This window comes from Scyliorhinus torazame, chromosome X, assembly GCF_047496885.1.
Source record: "Scyliorhinus torazame isolate Kashiwa2021f chromosome X, sScyTor2.1, whole genome shotgun sequence".
NCBI classification, from domain to species: Eukaryota; Metazoa; Chordata; class Chondrichthyes; order Carcharhiniformes; family Scyliorhinidae; genus Scyliorhinus; species Scyliorhinus torazame.
In genome coordinates this window covers 10,383,233-10,399,981 of record NC_092738.1, presented here as the reverse complement: position 1 = coordinate 10,399,981, position 16,749 = coordinate 10,383,233, and positions in this window count along the sequence as shown.

The following is a 16,749-nucleotide window of genomic DNA, read 5'->3' as shown; positions in this document are numbered from 1 at the left end:
AGCTCTGAGGGTCACTGAGCTGAGGGTCACTTTGCTGAGGGTCACCGCGCTGAGGGTCACCGAGCTCTGAGGGTCACTGAGCTGAGGGTCACTGAGCTCTGAGGGTCACTGAGCTCTGAGGGTCACCGAGTCCTGAGGGTCACCGAGCTCTGAGGGTCACTGAGCTCTGAGGGTCACCACGCTCTGAGGGTCACCGAGCTGAGGGTCACCGAGCTCTGAGGGTCACTGAGCTGAGGGTCACCGCGCTCTGAGTGTCACTGAGCTGAGGGTCACCGAGCTCTGAGGGTAACCGAGCTCTGAGGGTCACCGAGCTGAGGGTCACTGAGCTGAGGGTCACCGAGCTCTGATGGTCACCGAGCTCTGAGGGTCACCGAGCTGAGGGTCACCGAGCTCTGAGGGTCACCGAGCTGAGGGTCACTGAGCTGAGGGTCACCAAGCTCTGAGGGTCACTGAGCTGAGGGTCACCGAGCTCTGAGGGTCACCGAGCTCTGAGGGTCACTGAGCTGAGGGTCACCGAGCTCTGAGGGTCACTGAGCTGAGGGTCACCGAGCTCTGAGGTCACCGAGCTCTGAGGGTCACCGAGCTGAGGGTCACTGAGCTCCGAGGGTCACCGAGCTCTGAGGGTCACCGAGCTCTGAGGGTCTCCGAGATGAGGGTCATCGAGCTCTGAGGGTCACTGAGCTGAGGGTCACCGAGCTGAGGGTCACCGAGCTCTGAGGGTCACTGAGCTGAGGGTCACTGAGCTCCGAGGGTCACCGATCTCTGAGGGTCACCGCGCTCTGAGGGTCTCCGAGATGAGGGTCATCGAGCTCTGAGGGTCACTGAGCTGAGGGTCACCGAGCTGAGGGTCTCCGAGCTCTGAGAGTCAATGAGCTGTGGGTCACCGAGCTCTGAGGGTCACTGAGCTGAGGGTCACCGAGATCTTAGGGTCACCGAGCTCTGATGGTCACTGAGCTCTGAGGGTCACCGAGCCCTGAGGGTCACCGAGCTCTGAGGGTCACCGAGCAGAGGGTCACCGAGCCCTGAGGGTCACCGAGCCCTGAGGGTCACCGACCTTTGAGGGTCACCGAGCAGAGGGTCACCGAGCCGTGAGGGTCACTGAGCTCTGAGGGTCACTGAACTCTGAGGGTCACCAAGCTCTGAGGGTCACTAAGCTGAGGGTCACTGAGTTCTGAGGGTCACCGAGCTCTGAGGGTCACTGAGCTGAGGGTCACTGAGCTGAGGGTCACTGAACTCTGAGGGTCACCGAGCTCTGAGGGTCACTGAGCCGAGGGTCACTGAACTCTGAGCGTCACCGAGCTCTGAGGGTCACCGAGCCCTGAGGGTCACTGAGCTGAGGGTCACTGAGCTGAGGGTCACCGAGCTCTGAGGGTCACCGAGCTCTGAGGGTCACCGAGCCCTGAGGGTCACTGAGCTGAGGGTCACCGAGCTCAGAGGGTCACCGAGCTGAGTGTCACTGAGCTGAGGGTCACCGAGCTCTGAGGGTCACGGAGCTGAGGGTCACCGAGCTCTGAGGGTCACCGAGCTCTGAGGGTCACCGAGCTCTGAGGGTCACTGAGCTCTGAGGGTCACCGAGCTGAGGGTCACTGAGCTGAGGGTCACCGAGCTCTGAGGGTCACTGAGCTGAGGGTCACCGAGCTCTGAGGGTCACCGAGCCCTGAGGGTCACTGAGCTGAGGGTCACCGAGCTCAGAGGGTCACCGCGCTGAGGGTCACTGAGCTGAGGGTCACCGAGCTCTGAGGGTCACTGAGCTGAGGGTCACCGAGCTCTGAGGGTCACCGAGCTCTGAGGGTCACCGAGCTCTGAGGGTCACTGAGCCCTGAGGGTCACCGAGCTCTGAGGGTCACTGAGCTGAGGGTCACCGAGCTGAGGGTCACCGAGTTCTGAGGGTCACCGAGCTCTGAGGGTCACCGAGCTCTGAGGGTCACTGAGCTCTGAGGGTCACCGAGCTGAGGGTCACCGAGCTGAGGGTCACCGAGATCTGAGGATCACCGAGCTCTGAGGGTCACCGAGCTCTGAGGGTCACCGAGCTGAGGGTCACCGAGCTCTGAGGGTCACTGAGCTGAGGGTCACTGAGCTGAGGGTCACCGAGCTGAGGGTCACCGAGCTCTGAGGGTCACTGAGCTGAGGGTCACCGAGCTCTGAGGGTCACTGAGCTCTGAGGGTCACCGAGCTGAGGGTCACCGAGCTGAGGGTCACCGAGCTCTGAGGGTCACCGAGCTGAGGGTCACTGAGCTGAGGGTCACCGAGCTGAGGGTCACCGAGTTCTGAGGGTCACCGAGCTGAGGGTCACCGAGCTCTGAGGGTCACTGAGCTGAGGGTCACTGAGCTGAGGGTCACCGAGCTGAGGGTCACCGAGCTGAGGGTCACTGAGCTGAGGGTCACCGAGCTCTGAGGGTCAGCGATCTGAGGGTCACCGAGTTCTGAATGTTACCGAGCTCTGAGGGTCACCGAGCTCTGAGGGTCACTGAGCTGGGGGTCACCGAGCTAAGGGTCACTGAGCTGAGGGTCACCGAGCTCTGAGGGTCACCGAGCTCTGAGGGTCACCAAGCTCTGAGGGTCACTGAGCTGAGGGTCACCGAACTCTGAGGGTCACCGAGCTCTGAGGGTCACTGAGCTGAGGGTCACTGAGCTCTGAGGGTCACCGAGCTCTGAGGGTCACCGAGCTCTGAGGGTCACTGAGCTCTGAGGTCACTGAGCTGAGGGTCACTGAGCTCTGAGGGTCACCGAGCTCTGAGGGTCACCGAGCTCTCAGGGTCACCGAGCTCTGAGGGTCACTGAGCTGAGGGTCACTGAGCTCTGAGGGTCACCGAGCTCTGAGGGTCACTGAGCTGAGGGTCACCGAGCTTTCAGGGTCACCGAGCTCTGAGGGTCACCGAGCTCTGAGGGTCACCGAGCTCTGAGGGTCACTGAGCTGAGGGTCACCGAGCTCTGAGGGTCACCGAGCTCTGAGGGTCACCGAGCTGAGGGTCACTGAGCTGAGGGTCACTGAGCTCTGAGGGTCACCGAGCTGAGGGTCACCGAGCTCTGAGGGTCACTGAGCTCTGAGGGTCACCGAGCTGAGGGTCTCCGAGCTGAGGGTCACCGCGCTCTGAGGGTCACCGAGCTGAGGGTCACCGAGCTCTGAGGGTCACTGAGCTCTGAGGGTCACCGAGCTGAGGGTCACCGAGCTCTGAGGGTCACCGAGCTGAGGGTCACCGAGCTCTGAGGGTCACCGAGCTGAGGGTCACCGAGCTCTGAGGGTCACTGAGCTCTGAGGGTCACCGAGCTGAGGGTCACCGTGCTCTGAGGGTCACCGAGCTCTGAGGGTCACCGAGCTCTGAGGGTCACCGAGCTCTGAGGGTCACCGAGCTCTGATGGTCACCGAGCTGAGGGTCACCGAGCTCTGAGGGTCACCGAGCTCTGACAGATCTAACTAATCAAACCAATGAAAAGCTTGCAGTGCAGTGTAAAGCGTGCTCGGGATTTGTTACGAGCACGGTTCACACCCCAGATACTGAGTAACATTCATTCTAACTCCATTTCTCACTCCCTTTTCTTCCCCCAGTTAATCTGATATCACTCACTGAGAATGACTGTTCCTCGTTTTGTGTGTTAGTGCAGAGCGACTTGCATGTTTTGGAATTGCGTTGCAGTTGCATTTTCGCCCAATTTTATCGCTTTCACATTCGGCTTGTCTGTCTCACAGCAGCGAGACGCTCACCGAGAGATTGCAGCTTCCTCGGATTAATTTGTCAATTTTACATTGATTTGCAAGATAAATAATCTGGACTCAGTACACTTACAAATGTTTGATTTGTTGACACAATGCTCACTGTACTCCAAAATAAAGTATGTCATGTTTTGTGGGGCACTTGGAGGTGTTTAGACTGCGAGACACGCTCTCAGTAGTTATTGTCTTAAATTTCCTGAACATTTTGAAACAGTTCCACTCCTTTCAGCAGTCGCTGACTTCATAAGCTTCATAACACGAGGGAGCACACGGACATACAGTCGACAGCTAGTCTCCAACAACAAAACCAGACATACGGCCCCTCAAATATATAAGCATCAAAATCAGTAAAAGGCTGTTTTATGGGTTAAACAGGGCTGGAGCTACGATAGAGACTGGTCACTCAGGTTCAAACTGAGTGTTGTCGTGCTTTCCAAACTGTTTTTGGTTTGAAGGGTGTTACTTTGTGCTAGAGTAGATATCTCTCCCCTTTCTAAAAGTCACTGCAGAATTGTGGGCAATTCTACTTTACCATTAGCCAAATATAGGGTGGCACAGTGGTTAGCACCGATGCCTCACGGTGCCAAGGTCCCGGGTTCGATCCTGGCTCTGAGTCTCTGGCTGTGTGGAGTTTGCACATTCTCCCTGTGTCAGACAACACAGGCGCCGGAATGTGGTGACTAGGGGCTTTTCACAGTAATTTCATTGCAGTGTGAGGTACCCTCAATAATGACGCTTAGAGATTAAACTGTAAAGAAGGCTTTATGAGACTAATAACTATACTACAGCTAGAGACAAACAAAGAACAAAGAACAAGGAAATGTACAGCACAGGAACAGGCCCTTCGGCCCTCCAAGCCCGTGCCGACCATACTGCCCGACTAAACTACAATCTTCTACACTTCCTGGGTCCGTATCCTTCTATTCCCATCCTATTCATATATTTGTCAAGATGCCCCTTAAATGTCTCTATCGTCCCTGCTTCCACTACCTCCTCCGGTAGTGAGTTCCAGGCACCCACTACCCTCTGCGTAAAAAACTTGCCTCGTACATCTACTCTAAACTTTGCCCCTCTCACCTTAAACCTATGCCCCCTAGTAATTGACCCCTCTACCCTGGGGAAAAGCCTCTGACTATCCACTCTGTCTATGCCCCTCATAATTTTGTATACCTCTATCAGGTCGCCCCTCAACCTCCTTCGTTCCAGTGAGAACAAACCGAGTTTATTCAATCGCTCCTCATAGCTTATGCCCTCCATACCAGGCAACATTCTGGTAAATCTCTTCTGCACCCTCTCTAAAGCCTCCACATCATAGAACATAGAACATAGAACATAGAACAAGACAGCGCAGTACAGGCCCTTCGGCCCACGATGTTGCACCGAAACAAAAGCCATCTAACCTACACTATGCCATTATCATCCATATGTTTATCCAATAAACTTTTAAATGCCCTCAATGTTGGCGAGTTCACTACTGTAGCAGGTAGGGCATTCCACGGCCTCACGACTCTTTGCGTAAAGAACCTACCTCTGACCTCTGTCCTATATCTATTACCCCTCAGTTTAAAGTTATGTCCCCTCGTGCCAGCCATATCCATCTGCGGGAGAAGGCTCTCACTGTCCACCCTATCCAACCCCCTGATCATTTTGTATGCCTCTATTAAGTCTCCTCTTAACCTTCTTCTCTCCAACGAAAACAACCTCAAGTCCGTCAGCCTTTCCTCATAAGATTTTCCCTCCATACCAGGCAACATCCTGGTAAATCTCCTCTGCACCCGCTCCAAAGCCTCCACGTCCTTCCTATAATGCGGTGACCAGAACTGTACGCAATACTCCAAATGCGGCCGGACCAGAGTTCTGTACAGCTGCAACATGACCTCCCGACTCCGGAACTCAATCCCTCTACCAATAAAGGCCAACACTCCATAGGCCTTCTTCACAACCCTATCAACCTGGGTGGCAACTTTCAGGGATCTATGTACATGGACACCTAGATCCCTCTGCTCATCCACACTTTCAAGAACTTTACCATTAGCCAAATATTCCGCATTCCTGTTATTCCTTCCAAAGTGAATCACCTCACACTTCTCTACATTAAACTCCATTTGCCACCTCTCAGCCCAGCTCTGCAGCTTATCTATATCCCTCTGTAACCTGCTACATCCTTCCACACTATCGACAACACCACCGACTTTAGTATCGTCTGCAAATTTACTCACCCACCCTTCTGCGCCTTCCTCTAGGTCATTGATAAAAATGACAAACAGCAACGGCCCCAGAACAGATCCTTGTGGTACTCCACTTGTGACTGTACTCCATTCTGAACATTTCCCATCAACCACCACCCTCTGTCTTCTTTCAGCTAGCCAATTTCTGATCCACATCTCTAAATCACCCTCAATCCCCAGCCTCCGTATTTTTTGCAATAGCCTACCGTGGGGAACCTTATCAAACGCTTTGCTGAAATCCATATACACCACATCAACTGCTCTACCCTCGTCTACCTGTTCAGTCACCTTCTCAAAGAACTCAATAAGGTTTGTGAGGCATGACCTACCCTTCACAAAGCCATGCTGACTATCCCTGATCATATTATTCCTATCTAGATGATTATAAACCTTGTCCCTTATAATCCCCTCCAAGACTTTACCCACTACAGACGTGAGGCTCACAGGTCTATAGTTGCCGGGGTTGTCTCTGCTCCCCTTTTTGAACAAAGGGACCACATTTGCTGTCCTCCAGTCCTCTGGCACTATTCCTGTAGCCAATGATGACATAAAAATCAAAGCCAAAGGCCCAGCAATCTCTTCCCTGGCCTCCCATAGAATCCTAGGATAAATCCCATCAGGTCCCGGGGACTTATCTATTTTCAGCCTGTCCAGAATTGCCAACACCTCTTCCCTACGTACCTCAATGCCATCTATTCTAATAGCCTGGGGCTCAGCATTCTCCTCCACAACATTATCTTTTTCCTGAGTGAATACTGATGAAAAATATTCATTTAGTATCTCACCTATCTCTTCAGACTCCACACACAATTTCCCATCCCTGTCCTTGACTGGTCCTACTCTTTCCCTAGTCATTCGCTTATTCCTGACATACCTATAGAAAGCTTTTGCGTTTTCCTTGATCCTTCCTGCCAAATACTTCTCATGTCCCCTCCTTGCTCGTCTTCGCTCTCTCTTTAGATCCTTCCTCGCTACCTTGTAACTATCCATCGCCCCAACCGAAACTTCACACTTCATCTTCGCATAGGCCTTCTTCTTCCTCTTAACAAGAGATTCCACTTCCTTGGTAAACCACGGTTCCCTCGCTCGACGCCTTCCTCCCTGTCTGACCGGTACATACTTATCAAGAACACGCAGTAGCTGATCCTTGAACAAGCCCCACTTATCCAGTGTGCCCAACACTTGCAGCCTACTTCTCCACCTTATCCCCCCCAAGTCACGTCTAATGGCATCATAATTGCCCTTCCCCCAGCTATAACTCTTGCCCTGCGGTGTATACTTATCCCTTTCCATCATTAACGTAAACGTCACCGAATTGTGGTCACTCACCGAATTGTGGTCACTCACCGAATTGTGGTCACATCCTTCTGGTAGTGTGGCGACCAGAATTGAACACTATACTCCAAGTGTGGCCTAACTAAGGTTCTATACAGCTGCAACATGACTTGCCAATTCTTATACTCAATGCCCCGGCCAATGAAGGCAAGCATGCCGTATGCCTTCTTGACTACCTTCTCCACCTGTGTTGCCCCTTTCAATGACCTGTGGACCTGTACTCCTAGATCTCTTTGACTTTCAATACTCTTGAGGGTTCTACCATTCACTGTATATTCCCTACCTGCATTAGCCCTTCCAAAATGCATTACCTCACATTTGTCCGGATTAAACTCCATCTGCCATCTCTCCGCCCAAGTCTCCAGACAATCTAAATCCTGCTGTATCCTCAGACAGTCCTCATCGCTATCCGCAATTCCACCAACCTTTGTGTCGTCTGCAAACTTACTAATCAGACCAGTTACATTTTCCTCCAAATCATTTATATATACTACAAAGAGCAAAGGTCCCAGCACTGATCCCTGTGGAACACCACTGGTCACAGCCCTCCAATTAGAAAAGCATCCCTCCATTGCTACCCTCTGCCTTCTATGGCCTAGCCAGTTCTGTATCCACCTTGCCAGTTCACCCCTGATCCTGTGTGACTTCACCTTTTGTACTAGTCTACCATGAGGGACCTTGTCAAAGGCCTTACTGAAGTCCATATAGACAACATCTACTGCCCTACCTGCATCAATCATCTTAGTGACCTCCTCGAAAAACTCTATCAAGTTAGTGAGATACGACCTCCCCTTCACAAAACCGTGCTGCCTCTCACTAATACGTCCATTTGCTTCCAAATGGGAGTAGATCCTGTCTCGAAGAATTCTCTCCAGTAATTTCCCTACCACTGAAGTAAGGCTCACCGGCCTGTAGTTCCCGGGATTATCCTTGCTACCCTTCTTAAACAGAGGAACAACATTGGCTATTCTCCAGTCCTCCGGGACATCCCCTGAAGACAGCGAGGATCCAAAGATTTCTGTCAAGGCCTCAGCAATTTCCTCTCCAGCCTCCTTCAGTATTCTGGGGTAGATCCCATCAGGCCCTGGGGACTTATCTACCTTAATATTTTTTAAGACACCCAACACCTGGTCTTTTTGGATCACAATGTGACCCAGGCTATCTACACCCCCTTCTCCAGACTCAACATCTACCAATTCCTTCTCTTTGGTGAATACTGATGCAAAGTATTCATTTAGTACAAGAGCTGACTGTTACACAGACCATGAGGCAGCCCTTTATGTATGGCTCCCAGATGGGCGGAGCCAGAGGCGGAGTCCCCAGGGTTCCAAGCCCGGTCTTAAAGGGGACATCACCTTACATGATGATAAGGCAGTAACCGTTCATCACATTCACCCCCTGTTTAAAAAGGAGTCCGGCGGGGGTGAAGTGCCATCATAGGTCCATCCGTCTCGGTGGCCGGATCGTCCTCCTCGACCTCCTCAATTCGGGCGGTGGTGCGGCGGGTACGGACGTGCCGGTTGAGGGCACATCCGGGAGCACAGCGGTCGGAGCTTCGGTCCGGGTCGGGGCAGAGGAACGAGGCAGGGCCGGGGGTAGTGGAGCCGGCGCCGGCGGGGTGTGTAAAGGGTGTGCAAGGTAGGTGCTCACCAATGGGGGGTAGGGCCGGAAGGGGGTGTGTTGTAGGGGGCACGGGTCCTGCAGGGGAGCGGCGCGGGAAGGGGCGTCTGTGGTGGGGGATCCAGCGGGTGCCAGATCCCGGAGGGAAACCGTATCTTGCCTGCCGTCGGAGTACTCCACGTAGGCGTAACTGGGGTCGGCGTGGAGCAGTCGGACCTTATCAACTAGGGGGTCCGTTTTATGGCTCCTCGCGTGCCTCCGGAGAAGAACAGGTCCCGGAGCCGTCAGCCAAGGTGGAAGCGAGACCCCGGAGGTAGACTTCCTGGGGAAGAGAAACAATCGGTCGTGAGGGGTCTCATTCGTGGCCGTGCAGAGGAGTGACCTATTGGAGTGTAGGGCATCGGGTAGGACCTCCTGCCAGCGGGTGGTTGGAGATTTCTCGACCGCAGGGCCAGAAGGACAGCCTTCCACACGGTCGCGTTCTCCCTCTCCACCTGCCCGTTTCCCCGTGGGTTATAACTGGTCGTTCTGCTCGAGGCGATGCCTTTGCTGAGTAGATACTGACGCAGTTCATCGCTCATGAACGATGTACCCCGGTCGCTGTGGATAGAAGCGGGGAAACCGAATAGGGTGAAGATGCTGTGCAGTGCCTTAATCACCGTGGCTGAGGTCATGTCGGGGCAGGGAATGGCGAATGGGAAATGGGAGAACTCATCGATCACGGTGAGGAAATAGGCATAACGATTGGTGGACGGGAGGGGCCCCTTGAAGTCCACGCTCAGTTGCTCAAAGGGACCCAAGGCCTTCACGAGCCGAACCTTGTCTGGCAGATAGAAGTGCGGTTTGCACTCCGCACAGACCTGGCAGGCCCTGACCATGGCCTTGACCTCCTTGGTTGAGTAAGGTAGGTTGCGGGACTTGATGAAATGGACAAGCCAGGTAACCCCCGGGTGGCAGAGGTCATTGTGGATGGCTTGCAGGCGGTCCTCCTGCGCGTTGGCGCATGTGCCGCGGGACAGGGCATCTGGGGGCTCGTTGAGCTCCCCTGGACGATACTTGATATCGTACGAGTAGGTGGAGAGTTCGATCCTCCACCTCAAAAATTTATCGTTTTTTATTTTGCCCCGTTGCGTGTTATCGAACATATAGGCGACCGACCGTTGGTCGGTGACGAGGGTAAACCTCCTACCGGCGAGGTAGTGTCTCCAGCGTCGCACAGCCTCCACAATGGCTTGTACCTCCTTTTCGACTGCAGAGTGTCGAATCTCGGAGGCGGTGAGGGTTCGGGAGAAGAACGCTACTGGTCTGCCTCCTTGATTGAGGGTAGCAGCCAGGGCGATGTCTGATGCATCGCTTTCTACCTGGAAAGGGATGGTTTCGTCCACCGCATGCATGGCGGCCTTGATGATGTCGGCCTTGATGCGGTTGAAGGCCAATTGAGCCTCAGCCGAGAGGAGAAAAGTGGTGGTCTTTAGGAGTGGGCGGGCTTTGTCCGCATACTTGGGGACCCACTGGGCGTAATAGGAGAAAAGCCCCAAGCACCGTTTGAGGGCCTTGAGGCTGCGGGGGAGAGGGAGTTCCTTAAGGGGGCGCATGCGGTCGGGGTCGGGACCTAGGACCCCGTCTTCCACGACATAGCCGAGGATGGCCAGCCGGGTGGTGTGGAAAATGCATTTGCCCTCGTTATAGGTCAGGTTAAGGGCTCGGGCGGTCTGGAGGAACTTTTTGAGGTTAGCGTCATGGTCCTGCTGATCATGGCCGCAGATGGTGACATTGTCCAAGTACGGGTATGTAGCCCGCAATCCGTACTGGTCCACCATTTGATCCATCGCCCTTTGAAAGACGGAGACCCCATTTGTGACACCAAAGGGGACCCTGAGGAAGTGGAAGAGCCGGCCGGCTGCTTCGAAGGCAGTATAGAGGCGGTCTTTTGGTCGGATTGGGAGCTGGTGGTAGGCAGATTTGAGGTTGACCGTGGAAAAGACTCGGTATTGGGCGATCCGATTTACCATTTCCGCGATGCGAGGAAGGGGGTACGCATCAAGCTGCGTGAATCGGTTTATGGTCTGGCTATAATCCACGACCATCCGTTTCTTATCCCCGGACCGGATTACCACCACTTGTGCTCTCCAAGGGCTGTTGCTAGCCTCGATGACCCCCTCTCCCAGTAAACGCTGGACCTCTGACTTGATAAAAGCCATATCTTGGGCACTGTAGCGCCGGCTCCTGGTGGCGACGGGCTTACAGTCGGGAGTGAGGTTAGCGAATAGCGAGGGGGGTGCGACTTTCAGTGTCGCAAGGCAGCACACCGTGAGGGGGGGCAAGGGTCCGCCGAACTTCAGTGTCAGGCTTCGGTGGCTGCACTGGAAATCCAGTCCGAGCAGCAGGGGGGCACAGAGGTGAGGGAGGATATAAAATTTGAAACGGGTGTATTTGGCACCCTGGATCGAGTAACCGTTCATCACACAGTGTTAGTGTAAGGCTACGTGTGACAATAATAAAGATTATTACTATTACACGCACACCTAAGAGGACAAACAGGGCCTCAGTTTAAAAATGGCTGCACTGACAGTGCAGAAAGCTAACCTGAACCCAAATGGAGGATCAGCCTGGATAATGTCACATGTGAACCCACCCCCTTCTGACTCATAGTTGTTGCTGACTCAAGCCTTGAAAAATGCTAGAATTTAAATGGGCGACTTAGCATGTTGGTGGTGGTCAACACACAGGGGAGGAACTGTCAACCCTGCTCGATGTGGTTCCAGGACATGGTGTTTGGACGGTCATCTCTGTCCCCTGAAAGCCAGTCCAGTGTCAAGCTTTGTTTTGTGGGACCTCATTTTGTGGCGTTTCTGCCATCCCTGTGAGAAGATTTTCGAAGGAATGGGACCCCTCAGAGTTCGACAGCTGGTCTCGAAAGAGGTCAGTAAGAAAATCAACTGCAGATGGTTTGAATATGTGGATCTTGTTCCCCCCACAGGAGGTATGAAGCAAAGCGTCTGGCTCGTGGTAGAGTGGCATCGTGCCCAAGATCTGCCCTTCGCGTTGGCTGGTGAAGGGGAGATGCTGCTGACTGAAGTGAGTGTCTGAGAGGCCAGGGCACCTTTCCAACACAGCAGTGCATCAGGGACAGTCGAGGGCCGCATGGAGTATCTACAGAACTTGGCTCAACTATGGCTGAAGACAGGAGACTCGAAGTAACTAAGCAAGGTAAAACTATCTAACTGTAGCATGCTGCCCACCAGGCCTTTGTAGAGGGGGTGCAGCCAAGCTTCACGAGATTGATTCTTCGGATGAGAGGGGTAGTCCTCCTGGAAGGAGGAGAGATTGAGTAGAACAGGCCAAAAATCCCTGGAGTTTAGAAAAATGAGAGGCGATTGCATTGAAACGTCTAAAATTCTTGAGCCAATCAGGGTAGACGCTGAGCAGCTGTTCCCTGTGACTGGAGAGTCCAGAGTTCGAGAGGAGGTGTAGCCTCAGAATAATGGCTTTTGGGTTTCCTCCGGGTGCTCCGGTTTCCTCCCACAAGTCCCGAAAGACGTGCTGTTAGGTGAATTGGACATTCTGAATTCTCCCTCTGTGACCTGAACAGGCGCCAAATCTGGCGACTAGGGGCTTTTCACAGTAAGTTCATTGCAGTGTTAATGTAAGCCTACTTGTGACAATAATAAAGATTGTTATTATGTAGGCCAGACCAGGTAAGGACGGCAGATTTCCTTCCCTAAAGGACATTAGTGAACCAGATGGGTTTTTACAGCAATCAATTCATGATCACCATTGAACTTTTAATCACAGATTTTTATTGAATTAAAATTTCACCATCTGCTGTGGTGGGATTCGAACCCAGGTCCCCAGAGCATTACCCTGGGTCGCTGGATTATTAGCACAGTGACAATCCCACTGCACCACTGCTTCCCTCAAGAGGTTCAGGTGTTGTGCTGCCTTCCTCACCCACCCAATTAAAAGATAATGGACGGGACTTTCCAACCCTTTCCGTCAGCAGGGTCTTCCAGTCGCCGCCCCACATCCTTTCAGTGATGTTGGTTGGGGGATATATTGGGGAGCTCCCTGGCCCTTCTCGACTTTGTGGATACGTTGTGGCGTCCTGTCAAGAATCTATCTCCACTGACCATCGGCAGGCAAAGAGTTAAACCCATCCACTCCCCCAGCTCCGCACTGTCTGCGTGCAGGGTGTGGACGCCTACATCTCAAGCCCATGCACACTCGCAAGATGTCATGCTTGCTTGTTTGAAATGGGAGGCAGCAGAAGGTTGCTAATCCGAGTCGATCACTTCCTCTGCACAGCTATGATGTGTGGCCGGAGGTCATAGGTCAAAGGACAACCAATGGCTGGATAATTCAGTAAGATATGATGCAATGGGCTCTTCTCTCCTCACTTGCAGTTACTAGGAAGCCGTTTGATCTTCATTTTCATGTCACTTTATGACTATCAAGTCACCTGGAGTGGGATTTGAACCTGGACTTACTGCCTCAGAGTAAGGGACACGACCCACTGCACCATAATACCTCCATGTCAATAGTATAGATCAAAAATACACTGCTTGCCCAATATACACGGGGACGGCCTTATCCCTGGGAACAACCTCCAGCAGCTTTCTTGCACCATTTATCAATATGCTCTTTGACTCAGGGGTATGAGGTTACGTACTTAACAAGTCAAGTGTTTTCTTTAATACATTCATGCGATGTGGGCGTTGCTAGACCAGCATTTATTGCCCATCTCTGATTGCCCTTCAGAAGGACTGTGTTAGTCACCACTGTTGTATTATATTGTATATAGTGCACTGCATACGAGGGTATTACAGTAAGGCCCCTGTACTACAGGTACGGGGGTAGGCCTGCCCACTCATCCACTCCACCACTTTCCCACTGACGGCCGACGCTCACCAGGCCTTCAACCGCATCAAGGCCGACATCGCCAAGGCCGCGATGCACGCGGTCGACGAGACGCTCCCCTTCCAAGTCGAGAGCGATGCATCAGACGTCGCTCTGGCCGCCACCCTCAACCAGGCAGGCAGGCCCGTGGCATTCTATTCCCGCACTCTCCATGCCTCCGAAATCCGCCACTCCTGAGTCGAAAAGGAGGCCCAAGCCATTGTTGAAGCTGTGCGGCATTGGAGGCATTACCTGGCCGGCAGGAGATTCACTCTCCTCACTGACCAACGGTCGGTTGCCTTCATGTTCGATAATGCGCAGCGGGGCAAGATCAAAAATGATAAGATCTTGAGGTGGAGGATAGAGTTATCCACCTACAATTACGAGATTTTGTATCACCCCGGTAAGCTCAACGAGTACCCGATGCCCTGTCCCGAGCGCACAAGTGGACGACTCCGGACCCTGCACGATGATCTCTGTCACGCAGGGGTCACCCACTTTTATCACTTCATAAAGGCCCGCAGTCTGCCCTACTCCATCGAGGAAGTCAGGACTATCACCAGAGACTGCCAGGTCTGCGCGGAGTGTAAACCGCACTTCTACCGACCAGACCGTGTGCGCCTGGTGAAGGCCTCCCGCCCCTTTGAACGCCTCAGCGTGAACATCAAAGGGCCCCTCCCCTCCACCGACCGCAACACGTATTTTCTCAACGTGGTCGACGAATATTCCAGATTCCCCTTCACCATCCCATGCCCCGATATGACGTCTGCCACCGTCATCAAAGCCCTCAACACCATCTTCGCTCTGTTCGGCTTCCCCGCCTACGTCCAACCGGGGATCCTCATTTATGAGCGATGAGCTGCGCCAGTACCTGCTCAACAGGGGCATTGCCTCGAGCAGGACGACCAGCTGCAACCCCCGGGGAAACAGGCAGGTGGAGCGGGAGAACGGGACGGTCTGGAGGGCCGTCCAGCTGGCCCTACGGTCCAGAAATCTCCTCCCTGTGATGTAGGTACATCCATAGTGCTGTTAGGGAGGGAGTTCCAGGATCTTGACCCAGTGACAGTGAAGGAACGGCCGATATATTTCCAAGTCAGGATGGTGAGTGACTCGGAGGGCCTCAGTGCAATGTAAGTGTGCAGTCTAATCTTTCAAGTTATTTCCTTATGTTTGAGATTTATCTACATACCGGTCGAGGTAACTATGGAGATCTATAGAATCCCTACTGTGCAGAAGGAGGCCATTCGGCCCATTGAGTCTGCACCTGTGGGAGCACCCTACTTAGGCCCACTCTCCTGCACGATCCCCGTGACCCCGCATATCGACTATTGGTCAATCCACCTAAACTGCACATGTTTGGACTGTGGGAGGAAACCGGAGCACCCGGAGGAAACCCACACAGACACGGGGAGAACGTGCAGACTCCACACAGACAGTGACCCAAGCCGGGAATCGAACCTGACACTGAAGCAACAGTGTTGGTTTAGCACAGGGCTAAATCGCTGGCTTTTAAAGCAGACCAAGGCAGGCCAGCAGCACGGTTCAATTCCCGTACCAGCCTCCCTGAACAGGCGCCGGAATGTGGCGACTAGGGGCTTTTCACAGTAACTTCATTTGAAGCCTACTTGTGACAATACGCGATTTTCATTTCATTTTTCATTTTCTGTATTTCTCTCTCTCATTCTCTCACTTTCGCTCTCTCAATCTCTTTTTCTCGCTCTCTCGCTCACTTTCACTCTCTCGCTCTCTTTCACACTCTTGCTCTCAATCTCTCTCTCTCCCTCTCTCAATCTCTCTCTTGCTCGCTCTCTCTCGCGCTCTCTATCTCTCTTTCGCTCTCTTTCTCTCTCAATCTCTCCCTCTCTCAATCTCTCTATCGCTCTCTTGCTCTCATTCTCACTCTCCCCCTTCCCCCGTAATAAGCCAATGAGTGAGGAAGGAATCGATGGATATGTCAACAGGCTGAGATGGAGTAAGTGGAGTGGGAGTGGACACCAGCCTGTTCTGAATGGCAGTGAATTCTATGGATTATGGGGGTGTCGAGGGAAACCAAGCAGGCCGGAATTATGTTTTAATAACAGAGCCTTGGGTTCCTTGCCTAAGCAACATAAAATCATGTTGTCAGCAAAACAATGTGCAGCTGTACACTTGTTTACATTGTGTGACCTGACTATTTCAGACAAAACACTTAACTGAAATAAGGCTAAATATCCATCATGCTTTGCCAAGCGCCAATTTCCATGAAATATAGTCAAGCAGCTGGTTAAAATGAATATCCTTAAGCAGGCAACTAATCCGCCAACTAAAGCCCCTTCTCCAGGGGGTATATAACAGGAGGTCAATGTCTAATCACCCAAGACAGATCGTCCAGTTCCAGGACTATCTCCCCATTGGTGCAGGTTGCCCAGTAAATTGTCTTCAAAATTCTCTCACCCCGATAAACACTCACAAGCTGCTGTCCTTGTCGAAGCAGGTTGCTCTCCGACAGCCCAGCCAGTTCCCAGTTTGCCGGTTCCCGGTCGCCTCCCGGCTTTGGGAATTCCCTGCGGCTGGCTCTCGGGCAACTGATTTTGATTTGATTTGATTTGATTTCTTGTCACATGTACCGAGGTACAGTGAAAAGTATTTTTCTGCGACCGAGGGAACGTACACAGTACGTACATAGTAGACAAAAAGAATAATCAACAGAGAACATTGACAAATGGGACATCGACAAACAGTGATTGGTTACAGTGCGGAACAAGGGCCCAAACAAAGCAAATACATGAGCAAGAGCATTGTTAGTAATTATATAGGAAGAGGAAAATAGTTTTAGTAGGTCAGAACGCTGATAGGAGATAGAAGAAAAGGGACAGGGCGAGAGAGTTCACACAGGGGTCGCCATTCCAGCGCCATCTTGGAATGCAAATGAGGCAACTGCAAAAGCCTGGCGAAAGGAAGCTGACAATCCTGTTCGCA